The sequence below is a fragment of the Phodopus roborovskii genome, unplaced genomic scaffold (assembly GCF_943737965.1).
Source record: "Phodopus roborovskii unplaced genomic scaffold, PHOROB, whole genome shotgun sequence".
NCBI lineage: Eukaryota > Metazoa > Chordata > Mammalia > Rodentia > Cricetidae > Phodopus > Phodopus roborovskii.
This window is the reverse complement of record NW_026125391.1, coordinates 23,304,640-23,326,011: the sequence shown is the minus strand read 5'-3', so window position 1 is coordinate 23,326,011 and position 21,372 is coordinate 23,304,640.

The window sequence follows — 21,372 nt, the reverse complement described above, 5'->3', positions numbered from 1 at the left end:
TTTCCCACCCTTGAACCAAACTGGGAAAACAGGGCAGGGGTGGGGGGTAGGGATGGGAGCACTAGCTCCTCTGGTCCAGCAGGGAGCTTATCTTTCTGTTTCATAACCCTGTGCCCTGTCTGGAAGAAGCTGGTGGCTTCTGATGTACCAGATCACACTGCCGGCTCTCTAGCCTTGGCACCTCTGTGGGGTCTCCCCTCTCTGCTGCTTTTCTCCTGGGTACATGAGTGTTCTGTCCCTCCAGAAGGGTGGCCCTGTTCCCAGCCATACCTCACGCTAAAGGCCCACCATGACCATAAGGAAAACTTGCAGAATCCGAGAGTGGCTCTCGTTGTCCAGCCCATGGCCACCTCTGGCCACTGTCTGTCCTCTGTCCTCCTTGATCCTGCTGAAGGTATCACCTCAGCGACCACTTTCCTTCTCTTGAATTTCCTTCTTTTCTGGACCCCTCTGTTCTCTGATGAAGGTTGGCTTAGCCACACGATGGATGTCTCACCCCCCCTCTGCTGTGTCTGTGCCTCCCTGCTGTTGCTTTGCTCTGTCTGGAGGGCCCTTCTGTTCTTGTCACCCAGCAGGGAAACTCCTACTCACAGCTTAGGAATGTGCTCAGGTGTTGCCTCATCCTCCAGTATTCCAGATCAAACACCCTGAGCATGTCTACATCTTCTCACTTAACACCCAGTATTGAAATCACCTATTATGCTGGGCCTGATGGTGTACACCTGTAATCTTGTAATTCTGCCACTGCAGAGGCTGAGGCAGGAAGATCATGGGTTCAACATTAGTCTGGGATAGATAGTAGAACCAGTTCTTCTTCTTCTTTTTTTAATCATGTGTCGTGCCCATTCCATTAATCTATTAGCTCTTTCAGGCCAGGAACTGGGCATTTAATTCACCCATGCGTTCCATGCTGCACAGCTTGGCACACAAACCCTCCATTTATGTTTGCTGAGTAAATAAGTTCCTGTTACCTCAAAGGCCCAACTGGGATACTCTGGTGTAGGGAATGCAATTAATCTTTCAGAATGTTTTACTGGTGTGTGTGTGTGTGTGTGTGTGTGTGTGTGTGTGTGATGTGATGGTCAGAGAACAATTTATGAGAGTCCGTTCTCTCTCCTGGACCCCAGGGATGGGATTCAGGTGGTTAACTTTGGCAACCAACACCTTTACCCATGGAGTCATCTTTCCAGTACACTCCCCCTTTAAGTTATAATCAAATCCAGACTTATCATGTCAGTCAGTTTAAAATGTGCAATCCAGAGATATTTGCTATGATTCAGATGTTGTATAGCCATCACTGCTTTTTGGGTCCAGACGTTGGTTGATTGATTGATTATTTTGAGACAGGCTTGCAATGTACTCCAAACTAGCCTTAAACTTGTGATCTTGTTTTAGACTCCATATGGAGACTGTCTATCTACCAAGATTTATTTCATTTGGTGTATGTGTGAGTGTCTCTGTATGTGTGAGCATCATATACATGCTGGTATGTTCAGAAGTCAGAAGAGGCCATTGAATCCCTAGATGCTGAAGTTACAGATGGCTGTGAGCCACCTGACATGGATGCTGGGAACCAAACAAGGCCCTCTGAAAGAGCGGTGTGTGCTCTGAACTGCTCAGTCATTCCTTCAGCCCCACTAATGACACATTGTTATCCTCAATCCTGTCATCTCCTCATCCTCTGGCTTTCTGTTCCTATAGATCTGCCCATTATGGAAATTTCATAAAATGAAGTTGCATAATATGGGGGCCTGGGTGGTTCTAGTTTCTTTGACTTAACACAGTGTTTTCATCTATGTTTAGCATCTACTAGCACTTGCTGCTTTTTATGATTAAATAATGTTCCACTGAATGGCTCTTGTTTGTCCATTAGTTCACTGATGGATGTTTAGGTTGTTTGTACATTTTGGCTATTGAGAACAATATAGCTATCAACATGTATATGCCATTTTTTGTTTAAATAACCGTTTCCATCTCTTTTAGGTATACAACCAGCAGTAGAGTTGTCAGGATATATGGAGAGTCTATGTTTTATTTATTGAGGAACACAAAACTGGCTTACATAGTGATTCTACTATATTAACTCTGTATTTATACTACCCTTTTCATTATATGAGGGTTTTTGTTTCTCCATTTTCATTGCCAACATTTATTTTCCATTTTTTTCCTGAATATAGTCCTGCTAGCAGGCATGAGCAGTAGTACATTTCTTGAGATTTTTACTTAGCTTAAACAACCCTCCTATCTAGGTGCTTCACAGCCGTAACCAAAGGTGGTTTCCCTGTAGCTCCTTACAGCAGTTTGCTCTGACCCTCCTTCAACATCGCTGGTTGGATCAAGGTTGCATTTTGGGGTCTATATTTGAGAAGGATAATAGGTAGACCCAGTTCATGTGGCTGGGAAGCTGGGAAAGATGGATGTAGTTCCTGTGGCTTGAGTGTGAATTTTGCAGTTGTAAATGTCTTGATTTGGTCTCACTATATAGCTCTGGAACTCAGTAGGTAGACCCAGCTGGCCTGGAACTCACAGAGGTCTGGCTGCCTCTGCCTCTGAAGTGTTAAAGGTATGGGCCATCATGCCCAGCTTCTTTTTCCTTTTAAGATTAACTTTGGTTAGCACGCAGAGAAAGCAGTTTTGCTCTGACATTTCATACACATGTTTGGTTACACTATGCTGTGGTCCCTCTAAGTTCCCAACAATTGGTAAATTCCTAGCTTTGGTCTTTGCTTGCACTGGGCTGCTCTCCTGTCTCGGGGCCTATAACGTGTCCTTTTAGCCTTTTGTGGTTAAGCCATTTCATGGAATTTTGCTGGTATATAAGTAGAACCCAGGACAACACATCTCCCTAAGAGAGACTTCAGACTATTAAAAAAAAAAAAAAAAAAAAAAAAAAGCACAAAAACTCTAAGAGACTCCCATTTCTTTTCAGGTAAAAATCCCTTTGTGTGACTTTAAGGGCCTTGTCTCTGTCCATCACCCCAGTGGAATTTCAAGGCAAATTTTGTGTCAAGGTCATCCAATATTCATGCTGAACCCTCAAGGACAGGGCAACCAGTCCTCGGCTCCCACCTTGATGTGACTTTTGGCATTTGTCTGGTTATTTTCCCCTCCCTAACCCTGAACTTTTTTGGTCTGCTTGCAGGTGTCATATTGTGTTGTTTGGCTGTTGTTGCGGTCCTCCCCATCACAGAGCTCTTTGTGGAAGGGCAGTCAGGCTATGCAGTATGGAGGAAGAACATGAACATGCAAACTGGGGTTTCTAAAGCAATGCATTCTGCTCTGGTTCCTGCCACTGGCTTCTCTGCAATGCTGAGCCAGTCATGAGACTGTCTGTCTTACCATCTGTGGAAGCAGGAGAGCAAAATAGTATTTTCTCTGCCTGCACAAAGATGCAAGTTAAAATTAGGTCATGGGTATGAGCAATCTATGAAGCAATATATATCTATATCTAGCTACCATGTGGGTGCTGGGAATGGAACCCAGGTCCTCTGGAAGAGCAGCCAGTGCTCTTAACTGCTGAGTCATCTTTCCAGCCCCTCCTCCTCCTTCTTTATTCCCCTCTCCCTTTCTTCTTGTACCCATTCCCTATTCTCTGACTTGTCTATGTAGTCAACTCTGGTCTCAAATTCCTGATCTTGCTATTTTAGCATCCTGAGTACTGATGCTACAGGTATATAACATCATTGGACAAGCATGATGTTGCATTTCTTCTTGTCTTTTCGTGTGTGTGTGTGTGTGTGTGTGTGTGTGTGTGTGTGTGTGTGTGTATAGTATGCGTACATGTATGGATGTGTTTTCCCAAGCGTGTGTGCCTTCATATATGTGTATTTGCAGATGCAGGCCCAAAAAGTGGTTTGGGGTGTCTTCCTGAATCTCTCTTCACTTTACTTATTGAGACAGGGTCTCTCACTGAAACTGAAGGTCACATATTCCAGTTAGTCTAGCTGGTCAGCTTGCCTGGGCATTCTTTGTCCCTGCCTCCCAAGTGCTAGGGTTATAGGTGGCTGCCATGAACATCTATCCCTATGTTTACAAGGCAAGTACTTCATTCACCGAAGCATCCTCCGGCTACCTCTTACAATTTCTTAATGATTATATTCATTATTCGTTAGAGTAAAAGCCAACCTGCCAATTTCTAAGTAGTCTCTCCTGTGTGTGTGTTGACCACTGACAGTGGTTTCCAAACGTGTTGCACACTGCAATGAATGGAAGGCTTTGAAAAATTCTCATGTCCACGAATCTCTTCTACAGACTGTGACACACTTGGTCTGATCTGTAGGCTGGACTTTGAAAGTTTTAAAAATACCCCCTAAATGATTCCAATGTACAAGTTTGGGAATCATTACCTTTAAGGCTCATTTTAAAACAAAACTTGGTTCTACTTATTTTTAGGTTAATTCTCATCTGGGCTTGCCCTTGCACCGTTTCCCTTGTAAATTATGGTAGGAAACACCAGGAGGTTAGCCTGAATTCCGTTCTTCCTACTGTGATTGCCTTGCTCTCTATTAGGGTAATTGAAACCTCTGTTCTAAGTGCAGGGAAACCATTAATGGAGGTTTCACAGATCTGCATTCCTGTTTCCTGTCTGCTGGGTGTCCCCTCTGGCCAGCTAGGTCAGGGTCTCTCTCTCTCTCTCTCTCTCTCTCTCTCTCTCTCTCTCCCTCCCTCCTTCGCTTTCCCTCCCTCCCTCCCTCCCTGCCCCACTGCCTCCTCCCTCCCTCTTCAAATGGCCTTTCACTGTACCTGACAGGCCATACAGGTTTGACTTCCTGCTATTGCCACTTCTGTGTGGGCAACATCTTCCTGTGTCTGTTAATGTCACATCCATCTTCTGGATCCTGTCACCCATGCTAGAGTTGCTCAGACCTCATCCCAGTCTGGAGCATTTTGACATTCAGATCCTGGCCAGTCTGATAAAGCAATTTTGTATTCTCTGCTCCTGCCTGAGTGGGGCCAGACTGGTTCTGCTGTTGAGTGAAGAACATAAGCAAACCACTGGCTCTGGTTGACAGCCCATGGTTCATCTTCAGGAGCCAAGGTGATCTGAACTTGAACATGCTTTCCCCTGGGCCATGAAGGTTACCTACTGTCCTAAGAGAATACACACACACACACACACACACACACACACACACACACACGCACGCACGCACGCACGCACGCGCACACACACACACACACCAAAGCTGCAAGAAATGTGAATGCCAAAAGTAAAAAATAAGGACTGTTGTTTCACCAAGGGCATTGTTTCCATTCAGGATGAGTCACTGACTGTCATCTGCCCTGGTCCTCTCCAGGGACAAGAGAAGAATAAATACTTCCAGTCCGATGAGCATTGCAGAGTCCTGAGCTTTTTCAGACCTATGGCAATCCTCATTGCCTGTTCTCTCCTTGTCAATCATTCTTTATGACAATCCTCATTGGCTAGAGCACAGCATCAATCCCAATTGAGAGGAGGAGTCCTGACTAACCCATGGCATCAATATGAGCCTAAATCATTCTCTGAGAAAGTCTTACTCCTTCAAATTGTTTACATTCTTTCTTCTCTGTCCCTTTTCTTTTTGAAGATATCAGTTTCTTAAAATATCATTTGAGATATTTCAAAGAAGTGTATGATCCATACACAATACTGAACCTAAGAGCCCTTTTCCACTTTACCATTGCTCAGGTAGAAATCCAGCCTGGGACAACAGTTGCTTTGCTGAGATAAAGGGTCACTTTTCTCGTGTATTATTAATACTGCATCACTATTAATAATGACTGAACCTCCTGAGCATTTACTATGTGGCAGACAGGATGCCAAGCCCTTTCCATAATTCATTTCACTTACTCCTTGCCCTACCCCATGGGGGGTAGGTCTTATTTATTCATTTCACCTTTGAGATATTAAAGTTAGAGGCATCAACAGGCTTGCATAGCTAGTGAATGGAGGAGGTTCCAGGTGCCGACCTGCTGTGATTACGGCAAAGTTTGTGATATTTATCTTCACAGTTTTCTGAGATGACCTTTTCTAGTGAAACCATTGTTTTTAAATCCATGTACTAGCTAGGTGCTGTAATGCACACCTATCATCCCAGCACTTGCAAGGCAGAGGCAAGAGGGTTCACTCACAAGCTAGAGGCCAGTCTGGTCTCCATAGTGAGTTCCAGGACAGGTAGGGCTACATAGACCCTGCCTCAAAACAGCAATAATAATAATAATAATAAATAGGCTGGTGAGATAGCCTAGCTTATATGACCTGAACTTGAGCTCAAATCCACAGAGAGAACTGACTCTTGAAACTTGTTCTCAGACTCCCACACCCACGAGTCACACACACATAGCCCCCCAAACACACACACATAGCTCCCCAAACACACACACACACATAGCCCCCCAAACACACACACACACACAGCCCCCCAAAGCCCACAAACAGATAAATCCAGGTAATATGGCTTTTTTATTCTGATTATGAGAACTAAGGTCTATAAGATTATTAGAATTATAAACATAGGGGTGCAATTTTATACACTTAATTCTCACTTGAAACATAACGATTGATGGGTTGATTGGCTGATAGAGTTTTGTTTCCTTAGTTCCTGGGAAGAGTTCTGAACATGAGGTGATGGGAAGGGAGCCATGTGACAACCTGGGAAGTGAGCACAGATGCCTATTCAGCCACCTTTGTCCTGGCCTTGCTCAGTCACCAACCCCTCTAAAAATCTCATTTCACAGAGACCTGATACAGTGCAGAGCTGAAGCCTGAAGACAGAAATTTCCAGAAATGAGTCCTGTGACTTAGAAGGAAATCACCGAACTTATGATGTGAACTCATCTTGTTCTAGAGTACCCAAAAAGAATTAAAGGAGAGAGAGAGAGAGAGAGAGAGAGAGAGAGAGAGAGAGAGAGAGAAGTTCCTATGAGAAAGAAAGAAAGAAAAACAGAATTTCTGTCTCTCCACGGAGCCTGAAGCCCTCTGAGGTGCCTAAAAGGAATTTTTTTCAACACAAAGAAACTGTGGCTTGCTGGGTGGTGGTACATGCCTTTAATCACAGCACTTGGGAGACAGAGGCAGAGGGATCTCTGTGAGTTCAAAGCCAGCTTGGCCTTCAGAGTGAGTTCTAGGACAGCTAGGGCTGCACAGAGAAACCCTGTCTTGAAAAAACCAATGAAGGAAGGCAGGCAGTCAGGCACGAAGAAGAGAAAGAAACGGAGACTCCAAGAGACCTAAGACTACATAACTAGTCCATGCACCCTGATGCCAAGTTTTTCTACCATTTCTACTCCACTCTTCCTTTATGATTTTGCTTCATGTCCATTAGAAAGAAAGGAGAGAGAGAGAGAGAGAGAGAGAGAGAGAGAGAGAGAGAGAGAGAGAGAGAGAGAGAATTTCTGCTTCTTCAAGAAAGGCCAATGAAAGGCTAAAACTTCTAAAATGATGGGGACTCAATGATTTAATGTAATTTCAGGAATAACCCTGATTTTATTAGCGGAGGAACTGAAGGAAGAGACCCTCCAAGTGAAGATTCATTTCTGCCTTCCATGAAAGGAGAAGGGACACAAATGTTGGCTCTGGGAGGTTCAGGCCATACTTAATTCTTTATCTGTTTTTAGAGAAACAACCTACAATTCCTGTTCTTTTAGAGAAAAAAGGAATTGAACTCAGGGTACCAGGCTTGTTGGTAAACTCCTTACCTCTGAGCCAATTTGCTGCCCCAAATGTGGATGATGTTTTAAAAGACAAATCCAGGGTCAAAAAGCCCCCAGTTCTGTTCATTGGATGTTAGCGGTACAAACTGCAGGCTCTGCCCAGGCAAGCTCAGAAACCCAGCCTGAGAAGTGGCTTCATTCTAGAAAGACTTCATATTGAGGAACAGGACTGTTCTGCTCATGTTAAAATAAAAACAGTGTTATCCATTATGGGATCTGATCCAGGCCAGTGCCCATCAGATCAATCAACCTCTTAAAAGTCTTTTAGAATAAATATTCAGCTACAGTCATGAATTAAAGATGCGAGGGAGAGAAAAATAGTACACATCTCCCAGTGGTTAACACCAGGTTTAGATCCAAAGTGTGAGGTTGCAGTCCCTTCTTCAAGAGGCCCGATAGGTTGGCACAAAATTTGTTTTAACCTTGGCTGTTCTGACAAGTGATTTTTTAAAACTTTTTTTTTTTTTTTTTTTTTTTTTGTTTTTTGTGATTTTTTTTTTTTAAAACGGCAAATAAAAAGGGAAATAATTTCAGTGGGATAGGGGAGGCAAGTTATAGCTTTAAAGGGACAACAACAGAAATCCGGGATTTCCTATTTTCTGGTGCTATGTCTGATTACGTCCAAGAAGTGGCTTAGTGAAAGGTTTTACTAATCTGACTACAGATATACTTCCAAGCCTCTGATGAACCACCCTGTCTCCATCTTAGGCTTGAAAACCATCTTATAGTAAAGGCAAACTAGGCTCATTCCTGTTTATGAATAAATCTCTGTTTCCCAAGGATTGGGCTGTGCCCCACCTGTAACCTTAACAATAAATGGTTCTCTACTATCTATTCCAGGAAATAACAACTATGCCTTCATTTCAAAAAGTTGTTATGACCACCTTGTTATGACTACTTGCAACCATGTCTTTGTTTCAGAAGGTTGTTATGGCCAACTTGTTATGCTTATGTTCTGTTTCTGTAACCCCACCTATTTGCCTGCCAAATCATCCATTTGGAAACCCCCTACTCCTGATCAGTAACAACCCTTATTGTACCCATGTCCAATGCTGTTGTCTTAAGCCCCACCTTTAGAGAGAGACAGTCTGCATACACTTTTTAAAAAAAAAAAAAAAAAAAGCTTGCTTTATTTAGTTTGACCATGATGACTTGTGTTGGTGGTCATAGCACCAACACAAGTCATCTCTAAGCCATGAGTCCTGTATTTGTGCAAGACTGTGGGTGTGGTAAGGGGTGGTGGCCATAACCACGAAATTACTTTCTGATTCTTCAAATTCTTCAAAATTTTTGCAGGTTAGAGTTATGCCAAAAATTTGGGAGGCAGGGTATCTTCAGGGTCGGCAGTGATCACGAAACACACCCCCCCACACACCATTAACCTAACATTCTCTGTTGTTGTTGTTGTTGTTGCTTTGAGATAGTCTTATGTGCTGAGCTTGGCCACAGAGTCACTATGAGCATGACATTGAACTTCTGCTATTCCTGTCTTAGTCTCCTAAGCCTGTGATTGTAAGTGCTGCCATCAGGAAGCTCTTGTTATTATTTTTGTATTTGTGTCCTGTAAATGAAATCTAATGGGACAATGGAATCTTGATTTTCTTGTGGTCCCATCTGAGTTCTCCAGGATAAACTCCAACTGTCTACTCCCTGTTCCCTAACTCCTGGGCCATGCCAGGCCTCCTTGCCGCCTGTGTATGCTATGGTTGCTGCCACTTTCTACTTGGGGTGGTGTCTTAGTTTTTTGTTTTCTCTTTTTATTGCTGTGAAGAGACACCACGACCACAGCGACGATTACAAAGAAGACATTTAATTGAGGTGATGGCTTACAGCTTCAGAGGTTCATGACAGGGAGCATGGCAGTGTGCAGGCAGATGTGATACTGGCTAAATTTTGACCAGAAAGCAGCAGAGTCAACTGACTTTCACTCTGACCGAAGCTTAAGAAGAGACCTCAAAGCCTGCCCCCATAGTGACACACTTCCTCCAACAAGATCACACCTACTTCAACGAGGCCACACCTCCTAATAGTGCCACTCCCTTTGGGGGCCATTTTCTTTCAAACCGCCGTGGTGACTGGGGATATAACAATGGAGGACGTCTGTGGTCTGTTGCTGTTATCCTGGCAGGAATCTGGGCACAGCATAGGGATGGTTGGGATTGGCTATGCTCCCAAAGCATCAAAGATTAGGACAAGTGGGCAGCAATCTCTGTTCTGGGGTGATAGTGCCACTGCATATTTGGCTGGTGACCAGGCTATGTCTTGTCCAAGTACAGAGTTGTCTATGGGCTATGGGCTGGGGCAGGGGGACTCTGGGAATGAGGTGACTGAGTTCTCGTTCTAGACTTGGGCTCTACATCATCATTTTTGCAACAGAACTTCTTGGACAGTGATCAATTTCAGAGACTAGGGGTAGGGAGTGGGGGAAAGAAGGTTTCCTGTTTAATCCAGTTTTTAAATAGATCTAGCTTGGCACACACAATGAGGTTTCCCCTGTGCAGTGGGACTAGGAAATGGGGTATGGATGCAGAAAGAGAGTGGGAGGAAAGGCAAAAGTCCTGATCGACGTGCTTCCAAGTGTAGAACTGGGCACAAAGACCCTCAGGACAGCAAGGCAAAGGCCATGTGGCCTTCCAGCATAGGCTGACTTGATGCCCACAGAATGAATATATATATATATATATGTGTGTGTGTGTGTGTGTGTGTGTGTGTGTGTGTGTGTGTGTGTGTGTGTGTGTGTGTATGTATATTTTTTTTTCTTTTTTTTCTTTTTTTTTTTTCTTTTTTTGGCTCCAGACCACTCCTTCACAGCGTCCTCTTGGGAGGGTGGCAAGAGAGGAAGGTGCAGGGACACTCGTGGTTGACATAGACAAGCGAGGAATGGGCCCAACAGAATAAGTGGTATGGGCTTAGTGTAACAATGGGCTCCCTGGAGGATTGCCTGAGTCAGGGCTAGGCAAGAGAAGCCAGCAGGCAAGAACCTCTCAGATGCACAGACTGAGGCACAGCAGGCAGGTATACACACAGCAGTCTGCACCCAGGTCTCCTCAGACTATCAGAGAAGGAGCCAAGTGACCTTGCACTTCAGTGCAAGACAGAGGGATGAAGTGGCATTTCAGCTGTGAGCTCAAGGCGAGGGGGAACAACAGATATTCTCTGGTGAGGGTTGACTTAATTATCCATTTTAATAATTCATGAGTCTGTAAAAATGTGTGCCAGATCCAGAGCTCAGATTCTGCTTCTGGCCTTTAGCCCTGGGTTGTCTTTACCACAAATTGTGTTGCCTCACAGGACAGCCAGGAGCTAGCCTGGCAATAAGAGGTCTGGGTTTGGCCAGACCATGTCCAGTTCTTAACCCTTTGGGGTCTTTGAGAATCTAGGGGACGTTCTGGACCCTTGCCCTAGGAAGACATGCATATATACTTACAATTCTGGGCTTGACAGTCTCCCCAGAGTTCTCTGTCCTGAACCCTGGCTTAAGGATCTTTGGTTTAGATCATTTCTGATTCCCTTTTTAACTCAGCCCTTAGCCATGCTGTTCCTCTGTCACTGCAATGCTGTGGCTCTTTGGGTTTGTAGGCAACTAGCCTCGTGTAGATGTCTGCAAAGGGAGAAATGCATATTTGTCCTTTAGGCTGAAGCAATGTGAATGCAGAAAACAGAGTCTAAATGAATGGGAAGTCCTGAATCAGCTTGCTCCCTGCCACCTGCTAAAGAGGATGCCTGCTGAAGCAAGGGGTGAGGGTTGGGGGTCTGGAGTCCACAGCCTGGGGCCCTTGAATCTCAGCCTAAGTGTCTTCCAGCTGTGACTTGGAGGAGCATCCTTAACCACCCAGAACCTCGGTTTCCACATTTGTAAGCGAGGGCTAATAGGATGTAGTTTGTCCACATTCGGGGACCAGGCTAGCTCAGTTCTGTAAAAGCATCCATGAAATGCATAAATTTGGTTTAATGCTGGGAAGGGGACATGCTCACAAGGGACTGGAAACTCTGGCCTAGAGGCCTGTCCCCTTCCTCACAAGCAGGCTAAGGTCTGAAAGGACTGGAAGGCTACAGGGGCATTCTGTCCTTGCAGCCTTGATTTCTTCTTCTCCGTACTGCTGAGGGGTGTGGAGGTATATGAAACACTGGCTACAAGCCAGAATGCGGCGGAGAACACAGCAGAGAAGAGGGAAAGCTAGCCAAAGAGCCAGGCTTCTCTTCTACTTCAAAATGGTTCAGGAGCTGGAGAGGGAGGGGAATGCCACTGGTCCCCCCAGGGAAATGCAGAGCAGGCAAATCGGCAAGCTGTATCTCCTCCTCACAGTACTGACGTGGAAACAGGATTACCTGGAGAAAAGAGAGGACTGCATAGATGACAAATGTCCCCTCCTGTATAAGGTCTGGGACAGTGAGGTCAGGGTGGTAGAGGGTGACTTGCTGCCAAGCCACTTGCGCTCTCATTCTCCTAGTAACTCTCCAAGATAAACATTTATTATCCTTCGCTGCAGACGAGGAAACCTAACTTCAGAGAAGCGGCTCAAAGACAACAGCTATTTATGGGTTGCCAAGGGATCCACAGCAGCTCAGGCTGCTTGCCTGTGATGCCCTTTTCTCCTTCCCTACACTGGCACAACTAGGTGGAGAGGGGAACCCTCACTAATCCTAACTCCGGGTCCTGGAAAGCCAGCTGCCTAACAATGCTGTGCACAGAGTCCTAGCTTGGTAAATATTTGCCCCATGACTGAGACAGAGCGAGTGTTCCTTTCTTGGTCCTGGGCAGTTCTTGGCAGTTCACAAGTACTGTTTACCTTTCCTCCTACATTCTCCCCTGAGGAATCACTCCCACCCCACACACACACACCCTACCCCCACCCCCGCCATTCCCTTCCCTTCAGTCTGCTCAACTGAAAACAAGGCAGAGTGGAATGAAACGGCAGTGCCTGGCATATATAAAACCTGTCTCATATCTGTCCCATGTGGCCTCAGATAGCCTTCCAAACAGCAAGGATTCTGGGGAAGAAAAATACCTTCACAATCATTTAGTTAGGGAGACATAATAGCGATGGGTGTCTCAGGGGTCCCCCAGCCCCACCGCTGGGGAAAATGGGTTCTCAAGAGGAAGGTATTTTGGATTTCCTGGGGAAGCTGCCATCCTAGGGACTGGAGCAAAGAGCATAGAGGTTCCGCCCGGCTGAGGCCCTGCTGAGGTGGAACCTTGTTGCTCTTGGAACTTGGTTAAGCTGTGTCCTGGTTGGACCACCGCCTCCCTGATGTGGATGAGCCATGATTGTTTGCATGGAGAGCTTTGTCATCCTGCTTTCTCTACAAGATTCTAGAGATTCTAGTGCAGCTCTTCATTTCCTAACCAAGGCCCTAGGCCTGGTTTTTTTGGTTTGTTTGTTTGTTTGTTTTTTAGCATGTTGGTTGGGTATGGCACATTCCCCTGGGGTCAGCTTTTTATTTTATTGTCATTTGAAGAGTATCTGAACATGTGTTTAGAATTTACATCTAAATAATAGATTTCTGGATGGAAACAGCATGTATTATTACTTATATTTGGTAAAGTCCTATTGGATAAGAAGAACCTATGGGCATAATATTAATTTTCCTTGCTGTCACTTGACAAGATGAATTGGTTTTGTGTACAAACCTGGGGCTCATTGGATTGAATTTAGGAAACTGGTAAAACGAATTTGTCTTCAGTGGGTTTGAATAATCATTCAAATTAATAATAAACACGCACAGGCTGAAAGGTTAATTTATCATTGCTTTCAGTTCTATTTATTCAGAACCCCTCATCATGGGCATAAACAGCCTTTATTAAGGATTATGAATCCAATTTCCAAATGAGCTGTAAATGGCTTTCTATTGAGAGGTTCCTTGATTGGTTGTTTTCTGGAATAAAACATGGTTTTGCCCTGTGGGTTATAGAGCCTGTACATTGATATTGGAAGATTATTCTGTTGTGCCTGGCATGTGTGATACGTAATGCTGGATTTGTTCTCTGATCTCTCTTCACTCTCTTTAGTAAACACGGAGACTGAAAGCATAACCTCTTTGGACCAGCACTCCAGTGAATCATAGCAGGATGTCTGTCTATGTGGCAGTTTATCACTGGAATGATAATTCTGGTTCCCTTTAAAAACAGACTGTGGTGAGAGGTTTGAGAGGTGCTGTGGTCACTGCGGGGAATCATAACTGACCTCCACTGTGGTTGCATAGTAACAGACTGACAGGGCATTGGATCTTTGCACACCGCTCAGCTACCAACATGCAGCCCTTTAAGGCGGAGGTGGAGGGGAGGACTTTGCGTTTTCAATTTAGAAAATTACCTAGAGCAGACCCTTGAGGAGAGAGAGGCAGCCTGCAGGAGAGCTGCTCAGTACAAATGCTACAAAGGGAATTAGTGCCTGGGTGGTGTGTTTCTCAGTGCTGGGACTAGGAAGGTCCTGGGAAGGCTGTTTCTCAATCCCCTCAAGGCCAGTCAGTATACTTTGATATTTTAAAGCTGTTGTCTGCAGGGCTAGAAAAGTTGATATCTTAAGAAGTCCTACCTCTCTCTGGGAAAGTTCCTTTTGTGTTGCTATTTTATTGTGTCATGGACTCTAGAGTGTAAGGTACAAAGTTCTAGTAGCTGAGAGTCATTACTGAATGTCACTTTCAGAAGAAGCGAGTCCCTACTGCTAATGACAATACCCTGTCCAGTCTATGATGTTACAACCTTCAAATTTTAAAGCTTATTTCAATTTTTTTAAATTAGTCTTTTTTTTTTTTTTTTCTTTCTCTTCCTCTAAAGGATCTCCTTATACAGCCCTGGCTGACCTAGAACTGACTATGTAGACCAACCTGGTCACAACCTTCAGGTCAGCCTCCTGGAGAGCTGGAATTGCTAGCTTCTGCCATCCCTGCCCCTGCTAGTTCAAAGACCTTTAAAGTAGTCTCCAACAAAAGGCCTCGATATCCAAATTAAATTGAGCCATAGCCCGACCTTTGAAGTTTATTGTCATCAGGGTTTTAAGCTGCTTCAATAATCCTGAAGGAAAATACACATAAAGTATGTACTCTTGAATGGGTTCTGGCTCAGGGATGAGTCAGCCTAGATTAGTATAAAACATCAAGTCAAGCTAAAGTCTTAAGGGGGAGGCCTGGAGACTATCTGGCATACATTTAAGTCTTCCCTTCAAACTCCAGACTACTCCTCTTTTCTTAAACCCCCAAGGAATTCAGGTTTATCATTGCATTCTTCCATGGAAAGTAATTCTCTTCCTTCCAAGATGTTTCAGATAACCTTCCTTCTGATCACGTCAATAGCTAAGTATTACATTGGATCTCTTACATGGACGCCAGGAGAACAGAACCTTCCAATACCAATTTACCGGCTACTTAACCCAGATACTGGGTTAAGTCATGTTTTATTCAAGAAAACAATTCAAGGGATCTCTCTATAGAAGAGCATTTACTGCTCATTTGCAAATGGGAATTGTAGTCTACATTTTGTTTTGGAAACGGTTCCTGGCTGGACTCAGATTCACTACATAGCCCAGGCTAGCTTTGAAGTCTTGATTCTCTTGCCTCAGCTAGGGATTTAGGTGTGTGTTACTGTCCCCTGCTTCCATTCATCATCTTTAATAAAGTCTGGCTTTATCTCTGTCTGAATGGAAGGTTCTGGTTATCTTATTTGTCTTTATATCTTGTAGGTGTCCATTCCAACATTTTCATATAGCATATATAAAGATAGCAGCTTTTCTATTTAATGATAGCTTATTAATACATATACACACATGTGATATTAACATATAATAGCTTATTTTAGTGAAATCTACAAATTTTGCATGAAATCAGGGTTTCAGTTTGACTCCCAGCAGTGAGACTACTTTTTCAAACCTAACTTTTATTTTTTACCTGACAAGAGATTATTTCTTATTGTCTGTCTCAAAATCCCATCCTATTCTAAAACTCTGTAGATTAAAAAAATAAAATCTTTTATGTCTGTGAGTATTTTACCTGCATTGTAAGTGCACTATGTGCATGCAGTGCCCACAGAGGCCAGAAAAAGACACTGAATCTCCAGGAACTGGAATTAGAGACAGTTGTGAGCTGGCATGTGAATGTTAGGACCCAAACTTGGGTCCTCCGCAAGAGCAACAAATGCTCTTAGCTGCTGGGCCATCTTTCTGGCTACCAGTCCACACACCAAACAAACAAACAAACAAACAAACAAAAAACCTGAATTTAAATATTGCCCTTCTAAGTTTTTAGACTACCAACACACACACACACACACACACAAGAAAATGCTCACCTTCTTATGCTCTGAATTCCTAAATCATATGTGGTACCTTGAGTTATATTCTAGTTTCATATCTGCAGACTTTAGGAACTTTTTCTTTTCTACTTTGTGTGTGTGTGTGTGTGTGTGTGTGTGTGTGTGTGTGTGTGTGTGTGTGTGTGTGTTTGAGACAGGGTTTCTCTGTGTAGTGACCAGGCTGGCCCCAAACTCACATAAATCCACCTGCCTCTGCCTCTGCCTCCCAAGTGCTGGGATTAAAGGCATGCACCACCACTGTCCAGCATTTCTTCTATTTTCAAAAAAAAGATTTCTTGAACTCCAAAGTAAAACAGAGCCCCTGCTCTCTCCCCAGTGCCCAGTCACAGAGTAAATGGCGGTGAGTGTGTGGTGAGAGTGGGGGAAGACAAGACATTTGCAGGGGCAGCCCTGATGCCCCTGCCCACAGCGGGCCCGTGCCTTTCCCCCTCCAAGTCCTGCCCCTCTGAGCCTTCGCCACTCCTTCTCATGTGCATTATTTCCACCAGGGCTCAGGGCTCTCTTGAGTGACACAGCATGGGGAAGCATGGAGAGAAATGCTCAGGGCTATATAGAAATCGTTTAGAGGACAAGGCACCAGGGGGGCTGGAGAGATGGCTCAGTTGTTAAAGACTAGGCTCTCAACCAAAAATATAAGAGAACAGGGCACCAGGATAAAGGCTGTGTTAAGAAGAATTTGTGAGCACCAACAGAAATCCAGCCAAGCATATAGGAACAGGCTGAAAATACACAGTGATGACTTTCAATGTGTTTAGAGGTGTGTGTGTGTGTGTGTGTGTGTGTGATTCATTTAAAGTCCCCGAGAACCCTCAAGTAAGATGGCTGCTTCTAGGAGTGGTCAGAGAAAATACAAGTTATGCTTGGGATATTTTGTACCAGAAAGACAAACAGAACTCCAAGGTTGATAGAGCCATGGCAAAAGGATAGGAGCCAATCTGAACTGTTCACATTGGCCTAATCTGGTATGACTTGAGCATCAAAAACTAAGACATTGGAGCTGGAGAAATAGCTCAGTGGTTAAGAGCACTGGCTGCTCTTCCAGAGGTCCAGGGTTCAATTCCTAGCACCCACACAGCAGTTCACTACCATCTGTAAATCCTGGTGTGCATGAAGATAAGTCACTCATACACATAAAATAAATAAATATTTTAAAAAGACACTGGCAGAGATGAGAGAGAAAGCACTGAGAGAGCAAACACCAAAGAGGGAGAGAGAGAGAGAGAGCACCACTGTGTCATTCAGTAATAATGTTCTCAAAAGGGAGGGGCCAAGCACAATATTTCTTTACAAGAATTTTAGGTAATACATATAGGTGGATTCAACAATAGAAAAACCTAATTTTGCAATCCACAGTATAATTATTGGTTTAGGCAAGTTATTATTGGACAATAAAATCTGTAAGTGAAGGTTATGAGAACACCAGATATTTATTCCAGGACAGTGTTACTCCACAGACTGCTTATTAATTGAAAGTGGAAAGTATATCCAGTGATGAGGTCTTCCATCTTAAGTGATCATATTTACCACCACTGCTAGCAGAACAATGCTCTCACATGGTCTTTAGACTATGCAATGTAGAAGTACAAATAGCACCCGTGAAGTATTTTTCCCAAAGTCTTCAACTCGAATCTTGTCAAGTCTTTAGTCCTATATTCTTGGTTATCAGAAATACAATGAATAGAGGAACAAACTCAATGGTGCTGTAAGGAAACGAACAGACAAACCTAGAATATAGGTATTTTACAGGTAAACTGTAGTGAGTATTTCAGAAATACACTGTTGGGAGTATAGTGTTTGTCTAGCATGCATGAAGACAGAAATATCAATATCATAAATAGAAAACACAAAAAGGTCAGAAAAATTGACCAAATTAAAAGAATTAAATTAAAAAACGGCAAATCTTTAATCCCAGCATTCAGGAGGCAAAGGTAGGTGGGTTTCTATGAATTTGAGGTCAACCTGGTCTACAGTGTTGAGTTCCAGGACAGCCAGAACTACATAGTGATACCCTGTCTTAGAAAAAAAAAAATACAATGAGAAAAAAACAGCCTAAAAAGACACACTCTTATAAAATATGGCCCTTGTTGGATCCTTTGAAAAAGTAAAAACTTTTCGAAACAATTCAGAGAGGGATGTTGGGGCCCAGACCCTTCCTTTCTGTGTCTGTGTCCTGGCCAGCCTGAAATGAACAGATGTCCTTGGCCATGAACAATCAGGGTCATGACATATTGTTTCACCACAATTCCAAAAGCAATGGGGCCAAGAGACTGTGAAATAAACCCCGATGTCAAAACTCATCTTCCCTCCATGTAAAGCAGTTTAGTTGGAACATTTAAAGCCAGCAGACAGCTATCTTCCCCAAGTTCCATAAGGGGTGCCTAGAAAGACTGGCTGGGTAATCAAGGTGAGTGGAAAAGAAAGACACAGAAGAAAGAAGAGTCAGTGATAATGCCAGCATTTGATGGAGGATGTCCTTCTGTATATGTGTTTCTCTTATTGGTTGATGAATAAAACACTGTTTGGCCAATAGAGGCAGGAAGATAGGTGGAACTAGGTGATGAGGAGAATTCTGGGAAAGGTAGGCAGAGAGAGACTGAGATGAGTCGCCATGTAGTCAACAAAGGAGAACAGGTCCAGACCCTTCTCCATTAAGCCAAGATCACGTGGAAATGCAATAGACTAATAGAAATGGGTTAATAATTAAGACAGAGCTAGCCAATAAGAAGTCCTAGCCATCGGCCAACAGTTTTATAGTTCATACAGCATCTGTATGTTTATTTGGGGCTGAACAAAGCTGTAGGACCTGGTGGGACAAGAAACCTACAGCGACAGACCTCCAAGTCTTGAGGACCAACACCCCCAGTTTTACCTGTTGATCTTAAAGTATTCAAAAACCAAACCAATAAAAAGAAAATGAGGCAAACATTTGATGTGCTTTTGCAGAAATTCACATCTCTATTCGCTTTTCCGTGCTGCCAATGACATAACAAAATCAGTTCTCTTCTGCACAACCATGCTGAGAATAAAGGCACACAATTTGTTTAAGCTTAATTATCTGGTGATTAGCTGCTCTGATTCTTAATTTCATGATGCTAATATATTCTCTAAATAAGGCCAGAGACAAAAACAATTAAAAACCCAATTTAAACATAGCATAAACAATATCATGCAATGTCAAAAGAAAACACACTCTGCACTTCCAGGACTTAGGAGGCAGAGGCAGATGGATCTCTGTGAGTCTGAGGCCAGCCTGGTCTACAGAGTGAGTTTCAGGACAGAAGAGCTATGTAGTGAGACTCCATCTTAAAAAAAAAAAAAAAAAAAAAGTGTGCATAACCATGTGTAGCAAACTTGTTTTGAAACTAATTTGTAGTTTACCATACAAAGTGATGTTTTCGTGTGTGCATACTATTGCCTGCAGAGGTCAGAAGAGGGCATTGGATTCTCTGGAGTTGGGAGTTGCAGGATGCTGTGAGCTATCCAATGTGGGTGCTGGGAACTTGAACTCTGGTCCTCTGAAAGAGCAGCTAACACTCTTAACTGCTGAGCTGAGCTATCTCTCCAGCTCTGAATGGGACCATGAATATTCTAGAACAACTCATGTATGGGAGCCATGTTATCCAGGCAACATTGCTCAGAGTTGGGACCTTTTGGCAGTGATTGGACCATGAGGGCTCTGGCCTCATGAATACATTAATTCATTCATGGATTAATGGGTTTGGGGGAGTGGCTTGGTCATAAAAGTAAGTTCTCTTTGCTTCTTGGCTGCCAAAAGTAGCTTTGCTCTGGCTCCTGCCGCTTCCAGGATATTCTCCCCAAACAGAGGCCCAGGAACAACAGAGCCAAGTGTCTGTGAAGCCCCAGAAGCAGGAGCTGTGGCTCCTTCTTCCTTTTGAGAGGTATTTAGTCATACTGATGGAAAGCTAACAAATATGTCATGTCAACCCTGCTCTGCCTCATTAAAGGGCTCCTAGTCTCTGAACTACAGAAGAAAGTGATTTCTGCCCCATCTTCCTAATTCCTTCGAGGTTACATACAGTCTAGATGCACAGAAAGAGTTGTGTTACATATGACCAAGGCCCTGGAAAATTTAGGACTTAAAATTTTCTATTTGTTGAAGAACCCATAGGCCATATCTATATTCAAGAATGGCATTATGATTGTCCTTCTGCTCCTATTCATTACAAAAACTGGCTAGAATAGAGAAGCCATGACAAGGAAGTTGTCTGAAGATAAGACTTCTGTTATCTCAATTCTACAAATGAGGAAGAGGCAGAGGAGGGAGGAAGTACATTCTCATTTTTCCCAAGATGGGCAACCGTAATAAGATCTTACCATTGGAACCAGACAGAGAAAAGAGATGGCCACGGCTGACAGGGTGGTCATTGCTGACTTTGCTTCTCAGCTGACTACTGCCAGCGTTGTATGTCATGTTTCGGGAGACAAGTGCTCTATAAATAAATAGACTTGGAACAGTCTCAAGTACACATAAACCGCAATAGCATTAAATGTAACCCTTGACTTTTTATTTTCTTTCTCTTCTCGAGAGGTCAGCAAGGAAGGTTGTGCAAGAGAGACTTTACCAAAATCTATCTAACCTAAGAACTTATTTTTTAAAATTCTGATGGGGTTTCTCTGTATAACCACTTTGGCTGTCCTGGAACTCACTTTGTAGATCAGGCTGGTCTGGAACTCAGAGATCCACCTGCCTCTACCTCCTGAGTGCTGGGATTAAAGGCATGACCACCACCACCAGCACCTGGCTTCTTTATTTTTTAAAAAACTGTTCCTATATACTTGCTAACAAGCGTCTGAGCACCCCTCACCTCTCTAAGTACACTTCTGTATTATGCACCCATTATGCACCCATCCTCTTAAAATCCATTCCCTAGAGGATGTGATTATTCATTTTGTCATTCAATTTCCCACCACTAAAAATTTCATATGTAAAATCACTGCATGCTAATGGGGTGCTGTGTAAAGAGAGAATATTTTTAGTGAGTCAGCTGAAAGAGAAAAATTTTTTAGTAAGTCTTCTATCTGAAGATCAGGGACAAATTCCTGGGTATACCTTGGGAAAGCTTGGAAGTTACCAGAATGCAGCCTGGAATGGTGGCCTCAGACAAACATTTTAAAGTAATATTCTCAGTTAATGGTCTTTATTTCATTTAGGATAAGGTTAATTAGCTGTCCTTCCTCCCAATATCATTAGCAAGGACAATAGAAACAGAAATCTGAGTTGTTTTTTTTCTTTAATTGAGGGGGCATTCGTTTGAAAAGGGTCTCAGATTTGTCAAAGCTCATTTGAAGGCCCCTTCACATCTGGTTTGCGTGATTGAAAGAGGGCCGAACTCTGCTTTCAGTTAAAAAAT